The sequence below is a fragment of the Mercenaria mercenaria genome, chromosome 6 (assembly GCF_021730395.1).
Source record: "Mercenaria mercenaria strain notata chromosome 6, MADL_Memer_1, whole genome shotgun sequence".
NCBI lineage: Eukaryota > Metazoa > Mollusca > Bivalvia > Venerida > Veneridae > Mercenaria > Mercenaria mercenaria.
The window spans coordinates 20,933,678-20,956,166 of NC_069366.1; the positions used below are offsets into that span (position 1 = coordinate 20,933,678).

Below are 22,489 nucleotides of genomic sequence, written 5' to 3' on the forward strand. Positions count from 1 at the left end.
GGTAATTACATGCACCTTCCTCGAGAAACCCCTATAAATCAATCAATAGCTACACTGAGATCAAAAAATACTAATTCAGTTCCTTCTTTATTTCGTATAAACAATTACATCTTGAGACCTCATTTTCAATACTTTTGAGCATTTCAATGATATATGAAATCCATATATAGCCAGTTAGTTCAAAAATATTGAGATGATACCTCAAGCTGATTCCCTTTCAAATACTTCAAATATTTGACTTTTGTAAACGGTATATTGTGGAATTGTAAACGTGGTGTTGCTTTTTGGTAATCCAGAACGGTTTTCAGGACACGAATTAGTTAAACTTAACTGTATACATTGTATTTGTTTTAAATTATCTGACAGCGGGATGTTCTTGCATAATCGTGGTCAGCATAGCTACGAGATCGCTTGCACCTTCATTTGAATCCTACCAACTAAAGCTTATTCCAAATGACGTTATATGCTGTGTTGTCAATTGAGGAATGCGCAGTTAAATTATATGTGTTCAATTCCCTCTTATAAAAGAAATTGCTGACACCAGCCCTTGTTAAGGAAATCATGATCACATTTTCCAAATCAAAACAAAATACTACAGATGTTTTGTCTATTCTGTCCCTGTCACGTTCAGCTTTGGAGTGAACTTTGTCAGCCAGATGTGTCTCAAATTTATTAGTTAACTCCTCGTCTTGGGACTCCTCAAATTTAGTCCTTTAGTTTATTCTTTCGCATAAATCACATCGATCTTTCTTCGGTTTATGGAGTCCATATTTATAATTTCTGTTAAAAATCTGGCGATACATGCTTTTCTTTAGCGGTGTTAATCTGTTGTCTTAGCATTTGACTGTGTACATGTAATACAGTATTGATATTTACAAGCCTGCTTATGTTCTACATTAATGCGAGGGCATTCTTGGAAACGATTCAATGTGACAACGAACAAAGTTCAGATCAATCAAAACTGCATTGTTGAAATTCCAATCAATTATATGTCAATTCATCACCTTTATTATGGTTCTAAAGAATTGTTATTTTATCAAAATATGCTTTTGAACCACGAAGTTATTCACTTTCGGATAGTTCATGGCAGTTAAACTGATTTTATAGTCTTAAAACTGCAAAACGAGTACGTTTTTTGTATTTGTAACAATGTCCGTGTCCTAAATCAAAATAAGTAAGTTTTTCATAGACATAATTGTTTTTTTTTTATTTGTTCGTCGTATGCGTGCTCTGCAGTTTGCCATTAGTAAATACATGCAAGGGGAACAACAATCGTAAACAAATGAACATAATGACTTTCATTGAATAGATATCGGTATTTCACAACTTATTCGTTTTGTATGAGTTTGCTAAAAGTTAGAGGATTTTAATCATGGAAATTTTCATATTACCAAACATTTATTACAACAGGGTTATCAATATCATAAACTACGGAATGCTTTTACCAAATTTTACGACAGACTTTAAAAAATATAACACACACATTTATACACTTCTAAAACTTGGTACATGTATTACACACCCAGTATACTATGGGTTGTAGTTTATAAACTTCGGAAAAATTAAACACAACGATTATTAAAATCAAATATTTGTAAACTGTGTTAGTAAGGTTATCAAAAGAGGATACAATGCGAAAACCGTAATGCACAGTGCATGTTTGCTGAATGACCAAGTAAATTGATAAGAACATGTCCGCGGAAGGATAATGCAGTTAATTGGCAAAATAAATGTTCTAAAACCACATCTAAATATTAACAAAAGAAGGGTGTTGCATATCAACGCATATTACAGAAATGTCTGGTGGTTTTAGGTAGTTCTGCACGTCTAACTAACTGAAAATAATGGCGTTACGTCATTTATCCGGATAATGTAGAATAAAGCCTGGACTCGACATACGGAAACGAAAAACATTTAATAAGTAAATTGTAAAATGTGAGTAAAATTAAACATCCTGCAACGTTACTACCTTTCTAGAGATAAAATATGGTATTCAAAGGTTTGTCTTGTTAAATAACTCCAAATAATGTCTCAAAATCAGCTTGAAATGTGCGAATCTCTTTAATCGTGTTCAATTATCTTAGAAACAAACACACGGACAGTATACATTTGAGCCGTGCCATGAGAAAATCAACATAGTGGTTTTGCGACCAGCATGGATCCAGACCAGCCTGCGCATCCGCGCAGATCTGGTCTGGATCCATGCTGTTCGCTTTCAAAGCCTATTGTAATTAAAGAAACCGTTAGCGAACAGCATGGATCCAGACCAGACTGCGCGGATGCGCAGGCTGGTCTGGATTTATGCTGGTCGCAAAGCCACTATGTTGGTTTTCTCATGGCACGGCTCATTTTATTTCTCAACATTACATTATAACCTTTATATTAGTTTATTATCGCAAGAAGTTTCATGTAGACGAAATTCTATTCGCGAAAATGTCATCAGAATTTCAATTTTCACGTAGACTCCAGTATTGAAAGCTTGTGTGGGTACAACGTTTTTAAATCAATCTAATAGAATATCAAGCATATGATCCTTTCTGTTTTATTTCATAATTTTCTTAGTACATTTTAAAGTTTTGAAAAATCATACTTTCATCAGATTCTACATTTAAAAAAAAAAAAGATCCAAACGTGCAGAACTACTTTAGCAGTGTTCAAATACGGAAAGTAAAGCGTCCCCTTGAATAATTTGGGAAATCATAGACGTCTAGTGAATTATTTACTCGCCTAATATTTAATACAGTGTATGCGAATTAAGTGTTCGTCCTTGTTGGAATCTGGGATAGACAAAACGAGTATGCGCTGGATTCTCTAATATTTATTCGTCAGTGATTCTCTATCTATAAGGTAAATAAATGACAGTAAATATAAAGATTTGAACATCTCAAATTGTTTTCATTTCTATCTATCAAATTATAAATCTAGGTATAATATTCCATATAAATATAAATATAAATTTACTTGTAAAAAACATAATAAAAATTTAGCTCTTACCGAATTTTACATCTGCAACATTTATGAATGTTTTAATAACATCCAGTTCCAATGTTGTTTCAAACATTTACTTTATTTTAATGCCGTCAAATATAAACAAGTTACGTAAATATGACGTCGCGCCAAATTGCACGTCAATCAACGTCAATATTTTAGCACCATAAATGACATTTGTACATTGAAATAATGGAAATTAATAACGCGTCAATTTAAGATTTACAGAAATGTTACAGTCCTTTTATATCAAGTTTTAGATCAAATTTGGTACCGTATGGCGCCAAATAATGTGCCGACGTGGCGTCAAATTTCCGTGTTCTTTTAACGGAAATGGACATGGCCATTTTTACAAACAAGAATGTATAATATTGGCAAAATCATAAAGTTTTTATTGTATTTAGAAAGACAAAACGACAGTCGAACAATGACATTGACTCGATATGCATACTTCGAATGAATTAATGACATGTGGAAACAAAACTAAATAATTGAAGAAATAAGGATTCTTACAAGCAGAATTTTGTTGTTACTTTAGACGCCACTTGTTTATTAACAAATCATGTGTAGAACAAATTAAATCATCACAAGCTTGAGGCAAGAAAATCAAATCAAATAAGGTTTTACTTACATTTCCTCAGCGTTTGTTTTAGCCTCAAACTTAGTGTATGAAGAAAATAACGTTTAATTGTACATTTCAATTGCAGAAACACGAAAAAGGTCTCGTTTCCAAATAGTAAAATTTCATTTCGAATCATTGTCTTGGATATTTTCTAATATTCCTAAACATGTATTAACTTATGGCCATCTGTCATATTATCTCGAAAAACACGAATTTGTCTTGGTGGGAGTAAGAGTGAGGTTTGGTGCGCACCATAAACCGGTTTAAGCTCCCCAGTGGTGTTTTTGCCACTGACCATTCCACTGTGTTCCTTTGTTTGTTCGTTTTGTCCTGTGTGTGTGAGCGTTAATATCTCTTAAAACCCTGATATCGATATCTTTTCTATTTTAAATATTAGGAAACATAAATCTAAGTCTCATGGAATTAGACGCAATGTAATATTAAGCGCCAATCTAAATTCAATATATCTGTTGCAGACCTCGATTTAATTCTTTCAAACTCTAGTAGACATTCAATGCTTTCTTGTCTCACATCTTTATCTGTTCAGTCTCTTGAAAAGCTAGACGAGGAAGCGGACCAGTATGTTATTCAAACCGATTCGTTTTACACTGTATCATATCTTATTCAAAGTTACACACAACACGTTCTCCGTCCATATATTGACACACAATCTGACCATGAGAGATATTTTCTTAAAATTTATTTCATGAATAAAGGTATTGACTTCACCGATGTACCCAGTATATTTTGTTATAGACGTGTCTATGATGCTGTGCCTAAATATTTCATAAACTCCGAAGTTACTTTTATCTGTTATAAATATAAAACACTTGTAAGAAATGTTATATTCAATTACAATAAAATCGTTTCCAACCTAGATGCTCAAACTAATACCCCTTTTTACTGCGAATGTAAAATATAAATAATTTGCTATTCAGATGCCAGTCATGTCATCAGGTAATTTTTATATTATCAAAGACAAGCGTATTCGTAATTTATTCTTTAAAGGACCTAAATATAGAATTCCTTCAACTATTGATTTTGATCTTTGTCGTGGTCAGATTGCGGAATCCATCGAAACTTTTTGTGTTAAACGGTGACGTCGTGAGACTGCTGATCCCAATGAATTAACGTCTTGGAAACGAAATACTTTTTTACATTGTCGATTCTCGAATTAATTTTTATCAAACAAACGAACACCTACTTCCACCAAAACCCAAGTTTACTTTAAGACATTTGAAAAAGGAAATCCAAGAATTTCATTCTAAGTATGCAAGGCGGCCAACAATATTATCATCATTTGACGCTTGCATTATAATAATGGTTTACAAAACGAAATAAATAGCACTAAAGCTTATACACTGAGTCCTTCTGTTGGTCACTGATCACATCACTGAAGTTTCTAATTTGAAAGTTCGTATAGACGATCAACAAATTATACTTCCAACCATGTACTAGATTCCTAAATTACATAAACAACCATATAAAGCCCGCTTCATCTCTAATTCAAGCTCTTGTACCACTACAAATATTTCAAAACTATCAACATCATGTCTAACTGCTGTAAAAGCCCACGTGAAAAAATACTGCGATAAAGTGTATGAAACTCTGGTAAACACTTATTTTTGTTGATTAAAAAATTTGGCGAAATCCTGGATAAGTTAAAATTAATAATTACAAGGTATTTACAGTCAGTAAATATGATTTTTCTACTTTGTATACCACTTTACCACATAATTTAATAAACGACAAACTAACTGCTCTAATTCAGAAGACTTTTGCCAGAGAGAATGCTATATTTCTCGCTTGCAATTTTGATAAAGCTTTTTTACCAGCAATATTATTAAACATTATACAATGTGGACCTGTAACGAAGTTTGTAAAGCCCTTTCCTTTTTATTTAACAACATTTACATCAGGTTTGGGAATGCAGTTTTTAGACAAGTAATTGGTATTCCCATGGGAATAAATTGTGCACCCCTTGTCGCAGATTTGTTTTTATATTGTTATGAAAGGGACTTTATGTTGAGCCTTTCTCCAGATACCCAGGCAGGTATTATAACTGCATTTTATAATACATCACGCTATCTGGATGATATTCTTAATATGGATAATCCGTTTTTGGTCAATTGCTTGGTACTATTCATCCTAGGGAGCTTCAGTTAATTAAAACTAAAAATTCGGATACTGGTGCTTCATTTTTAGATTTTACATCTCTCTGTTTATGACAATATTATACATACTAAAATTTATGACAAGAAGGATGGTTTTTTATTTAGTATTGTAAATTTTCCTGATTTGGATGGGGATGTACCTCAGGCTATATCTTATGTGGTATATTGGACACTACGCTTCCCTCTTTGATTGTGTCTGGCGGAAGAGGGGGAGGACTCTATGATAAGCAGTTTTTAAATCCTACCAGCACTGAACTGTTTTGACATCTGTCTTCTGGCCGGTTTCGTCGGGGCCTTAAGGGTGTTTCTCTTGTTGCTCTGTCTTCCGAAAAGGAATTGAGTACAAACGTTTTTGATTCTTAAGGTTTGCTTTTTTATATATTTATACACAAGCATTTTTGTGTTTTACATGCCATGCCTTTTTGTTTCCATTACGTGTGTTAGAGATTCACCTGGCGGGGATTACTTTTATTTACACTGTCCCGTATCTTTGGAACATGGTGGGGGTAAGAGTGAGGTTGGGTGCGAACCATAAACCGGTTTAAGCTCCCCAGTGGTGTTTTTGCCACTGACCGTTCCAAAGCGGTGCCCAACTGTGTTCCTTTGTTTATTCGTTTTGTGTGTGTGTGTGTGTGTGTGTGTGTGTGTGTGTGTGTGTGTGTGTGTGCACGTCTATGTGCTGTGGAATTTCGTTTTGTGGTGGCTGCGTTTTTGGTACGTGGCATTACCTGTTTGACATTTGTCTTTGTTTTTTTGTGGTTTTCAATTAGTTTTTAAAATATCATGTAAGTCATTTTGGAAAAATTAAATGTAAACTACTTTGAAAGTATTTGTCTAAAATAATTTATCATTAAATATTGTAAATTTGTATTTGTAAATTAAAATGAACTGAAAACAATGATATGTACCAAATTTCTTTAACATTCCCACCGCATCTTTTTCTGTAAAAATGATACGAAATTTATTTTATGTTCTTCTGTGATATACCGAAATTTATCAGTGAAATAAAATTGATATTTTCACTGTTTCAAACATTTTTATGTTTCACTGGTACGGAACTGCATTTGAATGCGAAATGATATGAATTATAAATGATAGGAATTTCCTTGCAAAATATTCTTTAGTAAAGTTAAAGATGTATAAAAATAATAAAAGGATCATAAATATTTACATTTTATCATAATGAAATGTAAAAGAATTCGGGAAACGTAATAGAAGTATTTATAGTTTTTTCTACAAAGCATCCTGAGGTCACGACATTATGATGTTATGATGCGATGCACGTGACGTTGCGCGGACAAACTGAATATAATTTAGTAAAAAAACATTAAAAATACATAAAATAAATAGATTTTTTTTTGTTTCAGTGTAACATCGAAATATATGTCACTCGTGAACACCATAATTTATATTTTCACTCGTGGCTGCGCCACTCATGAACACGGTAAAATATATAATTCGATCTTACACTGAAACAAACAAATGAGCCGTGCCATGAGAAAACCAACATAATGGGTTTGCGACCAGCATGGATCCAGACCAGCCTGCGCATCCGCGCAGTCTGGTCAGGATCGATGCTGTTCGCTTTCAAAGCCTATTGGAATTAAAGAAACTGTTAGCGAACAGGATGGGTCCTGACCAGACTGCGCGGATGCGCAGGCTGGTCTAGATCCATGCTGGTCGCAAAGCCACTATGTTGGTTTTCCCATGGCACGGCTCAAATATCTTCTATGTCTTCGCTTTAAACGACCAATGCTATAAGAACACTGAAGTTATTTTGTGGTGAGTTGTAAGAAACGAAACTTCACATGAACATTATGTAGGCTAGTTAAAGCAATGCAATCAAATGTGAGAATATATAGTTATTTATTTGATCAATTTTTTTGATAAATAAACATATTTGACAAACATTTTGAGTAAAATGTATCCATCTATGAATTTTGAAATATATTATGTTCTATGAATTATTGTCCATATAGTTCCACGACTTCAATGAAGTGCAAATTCACCGTAATATATAATCAGAACGCAAGTAGAAAAATGTGGAGGATACCCTCCCTTGAAAAACGTGTCCCATAAGACTCCTAACACATCCGTTTACTCGCCCATTTTTCGGAGGACCTGTCTTACAAAACAACCTTGAACAGAGTCTTGCGACTTTGTATTTAACGCCATCTTACACTTAGCGATGGTGTTTGTTAATCAGAATCAGTATGCAATGAAATAAAGAGAAATATAATATCATATGAGTTTACTACGAGTATATGTGTTGACATATTCATGAAATTATGCCCAAATAGAGACTCTGGTAAAGATATTTCGATATTCGTAAAATCCCTGAGTTTGCATGTTTATCAATCTATTTTTAATTGGTTTTTATTAGTTTGTCCCAAGTTCAACTAACATTTCTTGTTGGACAGTACATTGTCAGCAAAATGTAGTTGTCACTGTTTTTCCACAAGCAATATCTGTTCTTTTTTCCTTCTTCAGTTGACAAGCAATAACTTGGGAAAGATTTATGGTGAATACCAGCGGTAAGTTTATTTCATTATAAACCTTGCAGAAATCTTATTTCAAATTCTGTAACAGTAAGTAAACCAATCATCGCGGAACACGAGAATCATGTGAACCCAGAATTTTTTTTTTAAATTGAATTCGCTTCTGTAAATTGTCGTGATTATTTATGTTTAGTTTTAATTTTAAAGGGCAAGGAATGCCTGATAATAAGTTGATTTTATATGAAAGTCATCTTCAAGCTTTTCATAACGCTGAAAGAATTTTTGAAATAGGATCACTATAGAAAAAGAATCGGAAGTTTGAAATTTAAGAAAATGGTTGATCATGGAGGCCATTTTTGGTGTATTTATGACGTCATTTACACACTGCTGAATTCTTTATTTAGCAAATAACCTTTTCAATAAATTAAGTTCATATGTTTCTTGAGTGTAAGATGTAAAACATGGTATTCTAACACGATTAGATTCATTTTCCTATTAAACAAAGAAGGCTATTAGGTTTATTAAACAAACAATTCACTGTTCTGACGTCACAATTGTTAGGTCATAGCGTCAAACGGCATAGCGGCGCGCTGGAAAAGAAACCGCTTTAAAAGGGCAAATATTTAATTATTATTTCTTAAATTTCATTCATTCTAGCTGGAAAAGAAGTAGAGAAATTATTTTACAGAAATTAGTAAATACAGTTCAAATATGTATCTAGAAATTCAATAAATCTGCCCTTTTGTTTTTTGTTGCCATGAAACAAAATGGCTGCGATTTTAATAAAATATTTTAATTCTCATAACTTACTCATTTTAAACCGATTTTGAACTTTTCTTTATTGTAAAATCGTATAATAATCAAACAAACCTGCGCAAAAAAATCGAAAGATAATCTTCGCGAAAATTTTACATCACGTTATTTATGCTCATAGCAGGATCAAGTCCAGAAACACTGACAAGATCAAAAAATAAAAAAGAAAGCCCAGCTGTGTATATTTTTATATTTAAATGAATAACATTTACACAGAAAGCTATTGACAGAAAATAGCTATTCAACAACAATAAAAACAAAAACAGATATGGAATACAGCGGGAAACCAACCAGTTTATTGTGCTCACCTACCATGTCCCAAAGACACAAGAAAAGTAAATACAAGGTATTCCTGAGATGTTGATTATGGCACACACATACAAACACAAGCACACGCACACAGAGAAAAAGATAGAGAGATAGAGAGAGAGAGAGAGAGAGAGAGAGGACTATAGAATGAGGACGTTCATTTGCATATTTAACACATAAACATGTAATAGTACGTTTATGAGGTCCTTAAATTCTGGAATGCTTTTGAGGACTTTTAAACAAAACTCCATAAAGCGAACACTGTAAGGACTAACAAGTACCATGCAGCAAGTGCGCTTTAAATAATATTCAAGGGCAAGTTGATACACAATATCAGGTAATACGGTTTTATATCTTACATTTGGAACGTAGTCTCAGTTGCAAAAAAAAAAATCAGGTTTAACAAACAACTATCTTCAGTTTAACTCGTCATATCATGATTGTCCAGCCTAATAACGAAATTCACTCGCTTGTAAATTCTATACATTTATATGAACTATTCATTTCTTTTAAAACTGGGTTGAGGTCGTATGACGTGCTATTAAAGCAATTTTCGATTTTGTTAAAACGCTGATCTCTAAAACTCGTGAGCGAAAACAATTGCCTCATTTACATGTCACAGATTTTTGCCATTTGCTTTTTAATCCCCCGCCACGAGTGGTTGGGGGTTATATCAATGGCCGTCCGTCCGTCCTTCCGTAACATTTTGTGTCCGCTCTGCATCTCCTATTAAAGCCCTTGAAGGATTTTCTTGAAACTTAAGTCAAATGATTACCTCATCAAGGTGATGCGCAGAACTTATGAGTCAGTCATGTAGGCTCAAGGTAAAGGTCACAACTCAAGGTCAAATGTTATGTTTGAGCCTTCCATTTTGTGTCCGCTCTGTATCTCCTTAACCCCTTGAAGGATTTTCATGAAACTTGGGTTTATAGTCACCTCATTAAGACAATGTGCAGCTCGAGGTCAAAGTCACAACTCAAAATCAAACATTTGAGCATTTTATTTTGTGTCCGCTCTGTATCACCTAAACCCCTCGAAGGATTTCATGCAACTTGTGTCAAATGATCACCTCATTAAGACGATGTGCAGAACCCATGAGTCAGGCTCAAGGTCAAGGCCACAACTCAAGGTCAAAGGTTTGAGCTCTGTATCTCCTAATACCCTTGAAGGATTTTCATGAAACGTTGGTCAAATGATCACCTCATCAAGACGATGTGCAGAACTTATGAGTTAGCCATGTTGGCTTAAGGTCAAGGTCACAACTCAAGGTCAAATGTGTGAGCCTTCCATTGTGTCCGCTCTGCATCTCCTAAACCTCTTGAAGGATTTTCAAATTCATTGATGCTGTCATACATGGACTATAAAATATACAACCCTTTCACTGTCCATAACAGTGGCGGGGGATATAGCTTTCTTTCGGACTGCCGAGTTGCTAGTGGTTCGATCATACAGCTCTGTCTTAAATCCGAAGACATGATTTTGTTAATTGTTCTCAACAGCACATTAGATTACATTTTACAAACCTCGGGTTTCAAAATCTTAAAACAGCAACAGCCTACGCCAGACACTCTGTCTGTCGGTCAGCAGCGATCGATGAATTCATTATACATAACGGTACTAAGTGACAGCCCTATTGGTATGTTTTGGGAAATGGCTTTGGTTGAATTATTTATTCCTTCTCAAATTGTAAATGTGACAAAGAGGAATCTTACTTTCAAATTTCGTCAAAAAATTACATTTTTGGCTCGCTTCTCTCGCAACACATGTTATCAATACTTTGATAGTACCTAGCCATAATGGTAACGAGACGCATAGCCTGCCTTCTAGTTGGCCGGTAACAAATTTGACAATAAAGAGTTTCAAAGAAATGGTAAAGTTAAAGTGTTCCTTTATAAGATTTGGTAAATAGAAAGTAATGAGAAATGATAGAAAACCCATTTTAGCATGCTTATGACAGACGCTATTAACATGATCACAAAACGTAGAATTTTTATATGCCCTTCTCTGGAACAGCCGGGCGTTTTATGTGAACACCTATGGTGGCGGGTGGCGGGCGGCGGGCCGGCGGTCGGCGTCCAAAAGCATGTCCGCTTTCTAAGTATAACAGTTTTCATAAAAACTTGGTGAACATTTTTGTGGGCATATCTCGGCCAAGTTCGATAACCAGCAAAATCCCCTCAGGCACTTTTGAGTTGTGGCCCTTTAACTACTCAAAATTTGCAAATTTAGTCTTGTCCGTCCTCTAAGTCAAACAGTTTTCATCCGATCTTTACCAAACTTGGTGCCATTGTTTGAGGGCATAATATCTCGGCCAAGTTCGATAACCAGCAAAATCGCCCGAGGCACTTTTGGATTATGGTCCTTGAATTACTCGAAAATCTGCGAATTTAGCCTTGTCCGATGTTTACCAAACTTGGTGACAATGTTTGTGGGCATTATATCTCGGCCAAGTTCGATAACCACAAAATCCCCCAGGCAGTCTAGAGTTATGGCCCTTGAATTACATGAAAATCTGCAAATTTAGCCTTGTCCGCTCTCTAAGTCAAACAGTTTTCATTTGATCTTCACCATAATTGCTGACAATGTTTGTGGGCAAAATATTTCAGCCAAGTTCGATAACCAGCCATTTCGCCCCGTGCATTCTTGGATTATGGCCCTTGAATGAGGCCAAATTTGAAGACGGGCGTATTTTGTGACAGTCTGCCACTCTTGGTGTCCGAAAACTTTTTCCTTCTACATATATTTCATATATATCATTGATATTATTAAAAAAAACTTCTATTATATTTACGAATATTTAGTAAACTAATGGATAAAGTCCATATATTAAAACATTCTTTTCATATCAACGCGTTTAAATATTTTAGCCATTTCTATATTTGCCATTAAGCGAAATCAAGGTGTAATTTTAGCTTTGTGTTTGTGTATAGGTAAAATCTGCTATCTGAGGCAAACAATATACGATGAACTAAATTAATTCTGTACATAATTCATAAACGAATTCATATCAGGAGCCCTAGTGGATGATCTAAGCTTCCGGTTAATATAATATATATTTATAACTGTTGAAGAGGGAGGCCGAGACGATTTTAAAACATTTCATTTGAATCAATTGCTTTTTAAAAATATTCATGATATGGGTTAGGGTTAGAATATTTATGCACCATATTTTTCAAATATATATCAGCTTGAACTATTTGTTTTTTCGATGGAGCATGTCCCCGAAACCCCGCTATGGATTCCGCGCCTCCTCTAAAGCCAAATCCTGGATTCTCCCCTTTGATATGCATCAGCTTACCAGTTAAGAGACTTGGCATAGCCAAATATGGAATAAATACATTGAAAAAGAATAACAATATTTCTATCCGATTCGTAAACACATCTTGCGTATCCTATAATATAAGCTTTTTTATTTTAACATATTATTTTTCTTGCATACCGTATTTTACAAATAATAGAATAAATTATGCAAATAGAAATACTTTCTTTGTAGCACGCTTTTGTGTAGTAGATTATGTACACAAAGAGCGGGACAATAACGTCCGTGCCCGCCCGCTTAGCTCAGTAGGTAGAGCGTTGGTCTACGGATCGCGGGATCGTGAGTTCGATCCTCGGACGGGGCGTATGTTCTCCGTGACTATTTGATAAACGACACTGTGTCTAAATTCATTAGGCCTTCACCTCTGATTCATGTGGGGAAGTTGGCAGTTACTTGCGGAGAACAGGTTTGTACTGGTACAGAATCCAGGAACACTGGTTGGGTTAACTGCCCGCCGTTACATGACTGAAATACTGTTGAAAAACGGCGTTAAACCCAACACAAACAAAACAAACAAAATAACGTCCGTAAGCAGAAGTGACGTCATGACGTTTAAAGGAGTTCATCACAATATTTTGTGCGCAGCTCAATCGCGCAGCAAGCGATAACCACTGTAAAGTTCAGGATTCACCATTCACCACCGAAAGTGCATAATTGTCAGAATGCAGCGCACTCGCGCAAAAAAAAAAATATCGTATGTACTGACAACATAGGTCGTGCATATTTTACCTTTATAAATGATGGTGTTTTATTGGAGGAGTAGTCGTAGGAAGTGCTCGAATCGAATACATTCCGGACAGCCAAAGTAAACTATTTCGTCCAGTTATGATTCAGCCGACTCCAAGTCGCATAAAATTCCAGAAAATCTTAACGTAGATCTATCTCCTTCTAGTTCAGACGTGACTTGCTAAAAATGTTGTTATACTTTTTGTGCCCCATCCCGCATTTCACGTAGTAAGACCAGAGTTATGGCCCTTGACAGTCAAAATGTACATAAAGGGTCTAAACATTTGTGTCGCATGTACAGCATGTACCTCAAAAGTATATGCGCCAAGAGTCATGAAACCATACAAGAATTAAATTCAGCATACAAAGTTGTGCACCAGTGCTTTTATTTGAGGTTTCACTCAGTAAAAACAGATTTTTGTCCCTTGACGTGGTTAAATATATACGTAATGGCTTGTGTAGCACGTATCTCAAGAAGTATTTGACCTAGAGGCATGCAACCTTAAAGTAGCATTATTCCGCATGTGAGTAAGAAAAATAGTTATGAAACTAATTATAGCATTGTGCAATTTGTTGTGTAAGAAAAAAAAATTTTTCATAATTTTTAGGTGGGTGGGGTAATGAAAAAATACTTTTGTGGGCGGAGTTACAAACGCTTGATTATATAGCTACAGTATGATAAATACGCGTAAGTGCATAATATAACATCTTGATTAATAGATTGGTATGTTCATTAATAATGTCATATTTAGATAGATATTAAAATATATCACCACATGACAGTTCACTGGATATGCAATAGAGGTACATACACTACCATCATTACCTATTTTAATTGCTATCATCGAAAGTTGTTTCATAAGTTATTTAAAACATCAAATTTTCTTCTCGTTTTTACCAGTTCTACGGCCGGTACTGTACTGTTTTTTCTTGCACATCGGACTGGCATTTCCGGTGATTTTACCCATGCCGGTAAAACCCACCTGGCACCTCCATGCCAGATGACTCTCGTGCTGTTGATGATAACTAACGATTCATGCATTGATCACATTTATTTTGTTTATGTAAAATACGAAAAATCAGGTACCTTGATAGTTATCTCCGCTCTTTTATTATATTTATCGATTCAAAATACGTTATTTTACGGTAGAAACGTAACGTTACGCTACAAACAATAAAACTAAAGTGGAACTTTGTTATTGTGCGTCACTTAAAGATGTTTTTAACAATTATTTCTAGCGGACAGAATTTTCTATAACTTTGCATATTTGTAAATTGATGTATGACAAGTTAAGATAAAAAATAAAAATGATAGGTACCCGTGCTTCTTTTTTCAATATTCAAAGTTTATTAAGAACACCAAATCGGTATTTTTGTCTGAAGAAACAATACATACATGTCATAATAAAACTACTGCAAACAACTATTTACTTATAATTTCACTCTGATATTACTGTTTATGCATTACAGTTAATGAAACCACTATAACAATGCATAAAATGTCAACATATAGATATATTAACTCAGAAAAAATACTCTTGACAGATGTCGAAAGTATCTGATACTGAGAAAAACACGAAGTATTTCTTAATGATATGAAAAATCTAGCGGACAGAATTTTACAAAATTTTATAGTATGTAAGCTAAAACTAAGACAAAAAATTCTAAACCGCCCACAAAAGTGGTCTTATTAATGGAGGTATGGGGTTAATTTGGACTGAAAGGGATGATCTTATTAGCAAATCGCTTTTAAAGGTGTTGTGACTACTGAAATTCCGTTCTGGAAAGTTCAAAATAATGGGTTTTTCTTAATTTAGTGGTGTCTTTATGTGGTGTTATACTGTACCACTTTCTATATATATTTCATAACATAAATAAGTAATAGCTTGCAAAGTATATAGATTTAGATTTACCTGTCCAGAATTCTTCGTATATTTGAACACAAACTAATTTCACCTGATATAAACACACTACACAGACTTGCATATATACGTTTGATTACTAACCATTATGTCAAAAGTCAGTATGAAGGAATAGTTTCTTTCCTGCTTTTGGAACTGAATAGCTTTTGCACGATGTAGAATGAATATTTTATTTCTATTGACTTTTTTGCTTTATTTGCTGATGTGAGGTTATGTTGAACGATATTAAACATTACAATTGTCAACCCGTTTATATAAAGAAGGCCGGTAATATTCATTATTATAAAACTTTGAATTGCGTAAGTTCGTGAAAAACTATTGTATTTTCAAAACAAAATTAGCTCAATAGTTTTCTGCAATTCAGTTTCATTTTTATTTTGTGTTCTAGGTTTGTAAGCACTGTTCAAGTAAAGTGCCAACATGAAACAAGATGCGGACCGGAAGATGATTCGGGCTACAATGTGTGCATTGACACGCAGTACAAACCCGGAAAGCCATGTCTCGTATATTCATTTGGGTTTGTATCTAGTAAATATTCATTTATACCAACTATAGGATGTACACTTATTTAAACAGAAAGCATTTAAAATAGTCAGTCGAGATTGTATGACAAGCTTTTTATCTGATGGTTGATCCTATCTATGATAATAAAAAGCAACACCTGCTTTTTATGAAATGGCCAATAGATAATTAAAATTAATTATATATGTCTTCAGGTGCAAAATAAAATATGTTTATATAACTTGTTCAGAGTTGAACTTGAAAATTACAGCATGTTATTTAAGTTACCTCAACGATTATTTGATAATGATAAAACTCGAATGGAATGATATGTGCGGTAGAGACAACCAACCTCATTAGCAGTTGGGTTCAGTGATATGCAGAATATGCTGTTGTCGTTGTTCACGCTAAGATTTGTTCTCTCAATCGATCATTTTATTTTGTAATTTACGTTTCCATTTGTTTTATATAAATACTAATATCAGTTATTTCAATAAGTTTAATTGTCAGAAAATATCAGACATGTCTAAAATATGGTATTTTCATATATTATATTTAAGAATTTAACTTTCAACAATTTTAAGAACAAGTACTTCACCACTATAATACCGGTATACGTTACTTTAATTCACGATATAATCGTTTCATTTTGCAGTCAATAGGTTGTTTATTGTAATCCTTACAATGAGTTTTTTAGACTTAGATAATGTGTGTATCTTATCAAATTTGGACTAGTTTGATTTCAGAATGTCTGTAGCACGGCATTAACATTATAACCTACGTTACTATACGTTACTGAATGTGTATTTAAGCAGCTGAAAAAATACATGCTTACTACAGCTTATCTGTTTAACCAAATCAATTCACATTAATCATAAATAAGAAACAGTTAAGTTGTAGCATTGAACATGCTTCCGATACCTTGTAATAAGCAATTTAGTATTTACTGCTATTAACAGTGCTTATCAGTTTGCCTCCCGCTTAGCTCAGTAAGAAGAGCGTAGATCTACGGACCGCGGGGTTGTGAGTTCGATCCCCGGGCGGGGCTTATGTTCTCCGAGACGATTTGAAAAAAGACAGTGCTTCTAAAATCATTCGTCCTCCGCCTCTGATCCATGTTGAAAAGTTGGCAGTTACTGGCGGAGAACAGGTTTGTACTGGTAGAGAATCCTGAAACACTGGTTAAGTTAACTGCCCGCCGTTACATAACTAAAATACTGTTGAAAATAGTGATAAACCCAAAACAATCAAACAAATTGATATTTGTAGTCACCTAAGTCATCATAACCACTATCTGTTTCGTATATGATGTCAATTATATTGGCCACCTCTACGTCTTCAAAGTTATCATCGGGGCCATCCTCGTCACATGTTGTTGGTGTGTAACAAATAATTTTAGCTAGTTCTTGAGGTACTATATTATCAGAACACAAGTCGTATTCCAACAAATTTTCTGACTCAAATTTCCATCTACTTTCGTCTACTTTTGGTAGAAATGGATAGTCTCATGGGCATGAGTCCAATAGTTCACACGTTTTATGGCACAAACAATAATTTCGATGCCGTTAAAGAGGCCATCAGAACAGTGAAGTATATGGCCTACTTCCGCAAATGTTGCAACATACTCCTGGTTTTTCTCTACTAATTTGAGCGGTTCCACTTTCCCTATGCGAACAGAAATGGTTGTGTCACAACCAGTTAGACAGCATATTGCAGGCAAAACTGGGTAGATTCTTTCTCATTTACTTTAAAAGATGTTGTGAACATTTAAAGAGCGTCACTTGTTACCTGTTACCGTGTCAAATAAAACAGTATTTCGTATTTTTGAAGAACATTTCACCAATAACACAAACACGTCTGTATCTTGGGATCTAACTATGATTGTCGTCTTTTGTGTCGTACTAATATTACTGATGTCTAAGGAGTTCAGTATTATTCTTGTGTCTACTTCTTACTGTGTAGAGAACTGTGTTACATAAAGTCGAGCTTGGACTTTGTTCCTACTTCACTTCTGAGTAACTAACAGTTTTCACCATTGACAAAATACAGTTGTCTTCCCTTCAACTTTGGTGCATAGGAACCTGATTTTCATTGTTAGAAAATAAGATTGATCAACTGCGTTTCGTTTTCACTATTTGACATGAATGCTTTCCAGTCAAGTAGTGGTTTGGTTTTTGCACCTGACAGTAAGCATTCTGGAGCAGATCCACGTCTTCGACGTTCATATGATACATGATAAGTTACAAAATCGACACCAGCTGTCATGGTAGTTGACTAAACACAGTTTCGGCCACGTTTTGGAATGTTGCAGGGATGGTTACTAAGCTTTGCAGCAGGGCGTTAATGTCTAACAGGAAGACAACGTCATGATTTGGACGGCTTGTTGTCGGCTCAGTTGAAGACTCCACATTGTGAAGTAAGTTTTTACTTGTCTGCTGTTCTCACTGGCATTTCATCTGCAGTAGCTAATGGCCAGGGGACCGGTCAAAGAGGGAAAGAAAAGTGTCAATTCTAAATCTAAGTCGTGCTGAGCAGCCAAAAGAACCAACTATTGTGAAAATTGGTTACTTTTCTTGTAACTTCAGCTGTGGCAAATGTTTTAAGTTTGCTTCTCTATATGGGTCCAAGGAAAGGAAGTGATTTTTTATCAGTCTGCTTTTGATAATATCATCCATTGTCTTTTCACTTATTTCAGTTGCCTTACGAAGGCCATGAGGGACTTATGCTTTCGCAGGAACACCAGACGACACACAGAAAAAGTTTTATTTTGGTTATTTTCAGACTAGAATGGGTTCAGGAAGGATTATATTGCCATCTTAACCTTGGCAACTCCTTCTTTACTCCTGCGTATCTGAGAATGTTGTACTTCTTTGTGTTTGGACAGGTGTTCTCTGTTTATGGCTGCATTCTAAAGTGTTGCTTCAACATACCTGGCTCTGTAATGACGGGTCATGCACCAGCTGTGGTATGCAACATAGTTTCTAATGAAACCAGTTATGCCACCGTCTGAATTTGAATGTCTGTTATTTGTCTGCTCTATAGTAATATCTACAGCATTTCTCGATTCATTAACCAGAATTTAGCAGTTTTGTCACTTTCATCCTTTCTCCTTTCTGATTTCTGATTTGAACTGCTGATATCTGTTGTAATACTCTTCAAAGCCAGGAGAGTTATTTACATCAAACACCTTTTCTTTGCATGGGCATTTATTTCTTTATCTATTTGTTTATCTATCTATCTTATTTTATTTCATCTCATTTTTCTTTCAATGAACTTTATTTCATTTTACATAAAACAATATTTGTCTGTTAATCTTGATTGTAAATTCAGTTTGAAGAAAATTATATATAATTGATATAATTAGTTAATTTCGTTATATAGATTTATATTTTGTTATATATTGACATGTATATGTTTTATAATATATAGTACATATTATGAAATTTGTACATGTTACATGTCTGTTTGAACAAAATATTTTACCATACCCCAATTAAGCTTTGAATTTTTGAATATTATAATTTTGAAACTGTAATAGTCAACAATCTATTATTTTTGTTCTTTACTATACATAACCGCCTAATTTTTCGTAATAATGAGAAATATTTCTCAATTGATGTATGTTAAGCTCTTATCAGTTTTAACCACAACTTCTTTTTAGCTCACCTGTCACAAAGTGACAAGGTGAGCTTTTGTGATCGCGCGGTGTCCGTCGTCCGTTGTCCGTCCGTCCGTCCGTGTGTGCGTCCGTGCGTGCGTCCGTCCGTAAACGTTTGCTTGTGACCACTCTAGAGGTCACATTTTTCATTGAATCTTTATGAAAGTTTGTCAGAATGTTCATCTTGATGATATCTAGGTCAAGTTCGAAACTGGGTCACGTGCCTTCAAAAACTAGGTCAGTAGGTCTAAAAATAGAAAAACCTTGTGACCTCTCTAGAGGCCAAATATTTCAAAAGATCTTCATGAAAATTGGTCAGAATGTTCAACTTGATGATATCTAGGTCAAGTTCGAAACTGGATTACGTGCCATCAAAAACTAGGTCAGTAGGTCTAAAAATAGAAAAACCTTGTGACCTCTCTAGAGGCCAAATATTTCACAAGATCTTCATGAAAATTGGTCAGAACGTTCAACTTGATGATATCTAGGTCAAGTTTGAAACTGGATTACGTACCATCTAAAACTAGGTCAGTAGGTCAAATAATAGAAAAACCTTGTGACCTCTCTAAAGGCCATATTTTTCATGGGATCTGTATGAATATTGGTCTGAATGTTCATCTTGATGATATCTAGGTTAAGTTTGAAACTGGGTCACGTGCGGTCAAAAACTAGGTCAGTAGGTCTAAAAATAGAAAAACCTTGTGATCTCTCTAGAGGCCATATATTTCATGAGATCTTCATGAAAATTGGTCAGAATGTTCACCTTAATGATATCTAGGTCATGTTTGAAAGTATGTTACGTGCCTTCAAAACCTAGGTCAGTAGGTCAAATAATAGAAAAACCTTGTGACCTCTCTAGAGGCCATATTTTTCATGGGATCTGTATAAAAGTTGGTCTGAATGTTCACCTTGATGATATCTAGGTCAAGTTCGCAAAGTGGATCACGTGTCTTCAAAAACTAGGTCAGTAGGTCAAATAATAGAAAAACCTTGTGACCTCTCTAAAGGCCATATTTTTCATGGGATCTGTATGAAAATTGGTCTAAATGTTCATCTTGATGATATCTAGGTCAAGTTCGAAACAGGGTCATGTGCGGACAAAAACTAGGTTAACAGGTCTAAAAATAGAAAAACCTTGTGACCTCTCTAGAGGCCATACTTGTGAATGGATCTCCATTAAAATTGGTCAGAATGTTCACCTTGATGATATCTAAGTCAAGTTTGAAACTGGGTCACGTGCCTTAAAAAACTAGGTCAGTAGGTCAAATAATATAAAAACCTTGTGACCTCTCTAGAGGCCATATTTTTCATGAGATCTTCATGAAAATTAGTGAGAATGTTCACCTTGATGATATCTAGGTAAAGTTCAAAACAGGGTCACGTACCTTCGAAAACTAGGTCAATAGGTCAAATAATAGAAAAACCTTGTGACCTCTGTAGAGACCATATTTTTCAATGGATCTTCATGAAAATTGGTCAGAATTTTTATCTTAATAATATCTAGGTCAAGTTCAAAACTGGGTCACATGAGCTCAAAAACAAGGTCACTATGTCAAATAATGACGTCATACTCAAAACTGGGTCATGTGGGAAGAGGTGACCGATTCAGGACCATCATGGTCCTCTTGTTTTAACTCTTTTTACATAAACACTTCAACTGAAATATCAATTTATATAAAAATATTTTTTATTTTAGTTATAATTTTTGGTAACGCACATTTGATAACGTAAAGCACATATAAGTGGCACTTTCACCTACAAAATATAAATTTGTATATTATGTCTTTATATATAGACATATCGTGCAGCTAGTAAACCATTTATGGCTTACAGTAGAGCCAGTCAGTTGTTTCTAAAAAAGTAATGGTAACGTATAAAGTAGGCTGTAACATAAAAAGGACCCGACTGCAAGATGACAGGAATTATGGAATGAAAGCTCATACTATATACTTTAAGAAAATCAAAGCGAAGAAATATCCCTAGAGGGTGGTTCGGCGGGGTTATTGTCAGCTCAAGGCCTAATGTATGCTTACGGAATAATGCTAAAAAATTACATCTGCCTGTTCATGGTTTCTCAAGTTAAAATGTTGACTCCGCTAACAAAGATGGAACACCTTGTATTATCATAAAAAGTATAGTATATTTTAGACGAGCCCTAATGAAAACCATCCTTTGTTACTAAATCACTTCAATATATGTGTCTTTGTACTTCATTATAGTTGAATAAAAAATAATCAAGACAGTTTTGCTAGAATCACTGATGAAAAAATGCCAAAGTTACCGATAGTTCAGATAATATTAACGTAGCAGTTTTCTTTTAAAGTTTCAAAGTTTACTCATATCTAAATTATTTTCTCCACAGATCAATGTTTATGTTTGGATTCGAAGATGGTGTAATAAGGAAGTTCGAATGTGAAATCCATACATTTGATCCAAGGTATGTAGTAACTATTATCCTTTCCGTAATGTTTTATTAGAGATGTGGCAATAATCATAAAGATTAGATACTTAGGACATATTCAGGAGGATATAGCAAACTTTGATCATATCGTGATTAGGTATACCCAAGCTCTTCGAACAAAACAAATCTCAATTCTCATTGCATTGTCAAACAGGAATCTTGATAGCAGATAATTTTAAGAATACTCGTGAATATGATATATTAAGCTACAATATACCTAGTTAAATATGTTGTTTAAAATGAAGCTCATCTACGCATAAGACGAGCGTTGTTGAATTACGTGAACGGAGGCTTGATGCCTTTATTAAGTAAAATCAATTAAATATGTCTGCATAAAGGGGTTGAAGCCTCCACTTGGTGGTATGAGGGTTGTTATCTCAAATAAACAAATGAGTTTGATGTTTTTTGGGTTTCCTGTTTTTTTTTCTTCTTCGTTTACGCTTCGAAAGTTGTTTTGTAAATTAAACTGGTTATTTTAAAATCATAACATGTTGTATT

At 34.5% G+C, this 22,489-nt stretch overlaps 1 protein-coding gene and 1 long non-coding RNA gene across 2 annotated transcripts in view; both read left to right on the forward strand.

The window, feature by feature from the left end:
* LOC123549458 (methionine--tRNA ligase, cytoplasmic-like) overlaps positions 1 to 22,489 on the forward strand; it is a 183,541-nt gene that overhangs the window by 7,126 nt on the left and 153,926 nt on the right. The window lies entirely within an intron of this gene.
* LOC128545896 (uncharacterized) lies at positions 8,248 to 21,967 on the forward strand. The gene is made up of 3 exons (XR_008371280.1): positions 8,248 to 8,318; positions 15,760 to 15,888; positions 21,893 to 21,967. It is a non-coding gene; the product is annotated as an uncharacterized LOC128545896 (long non-coding RNA).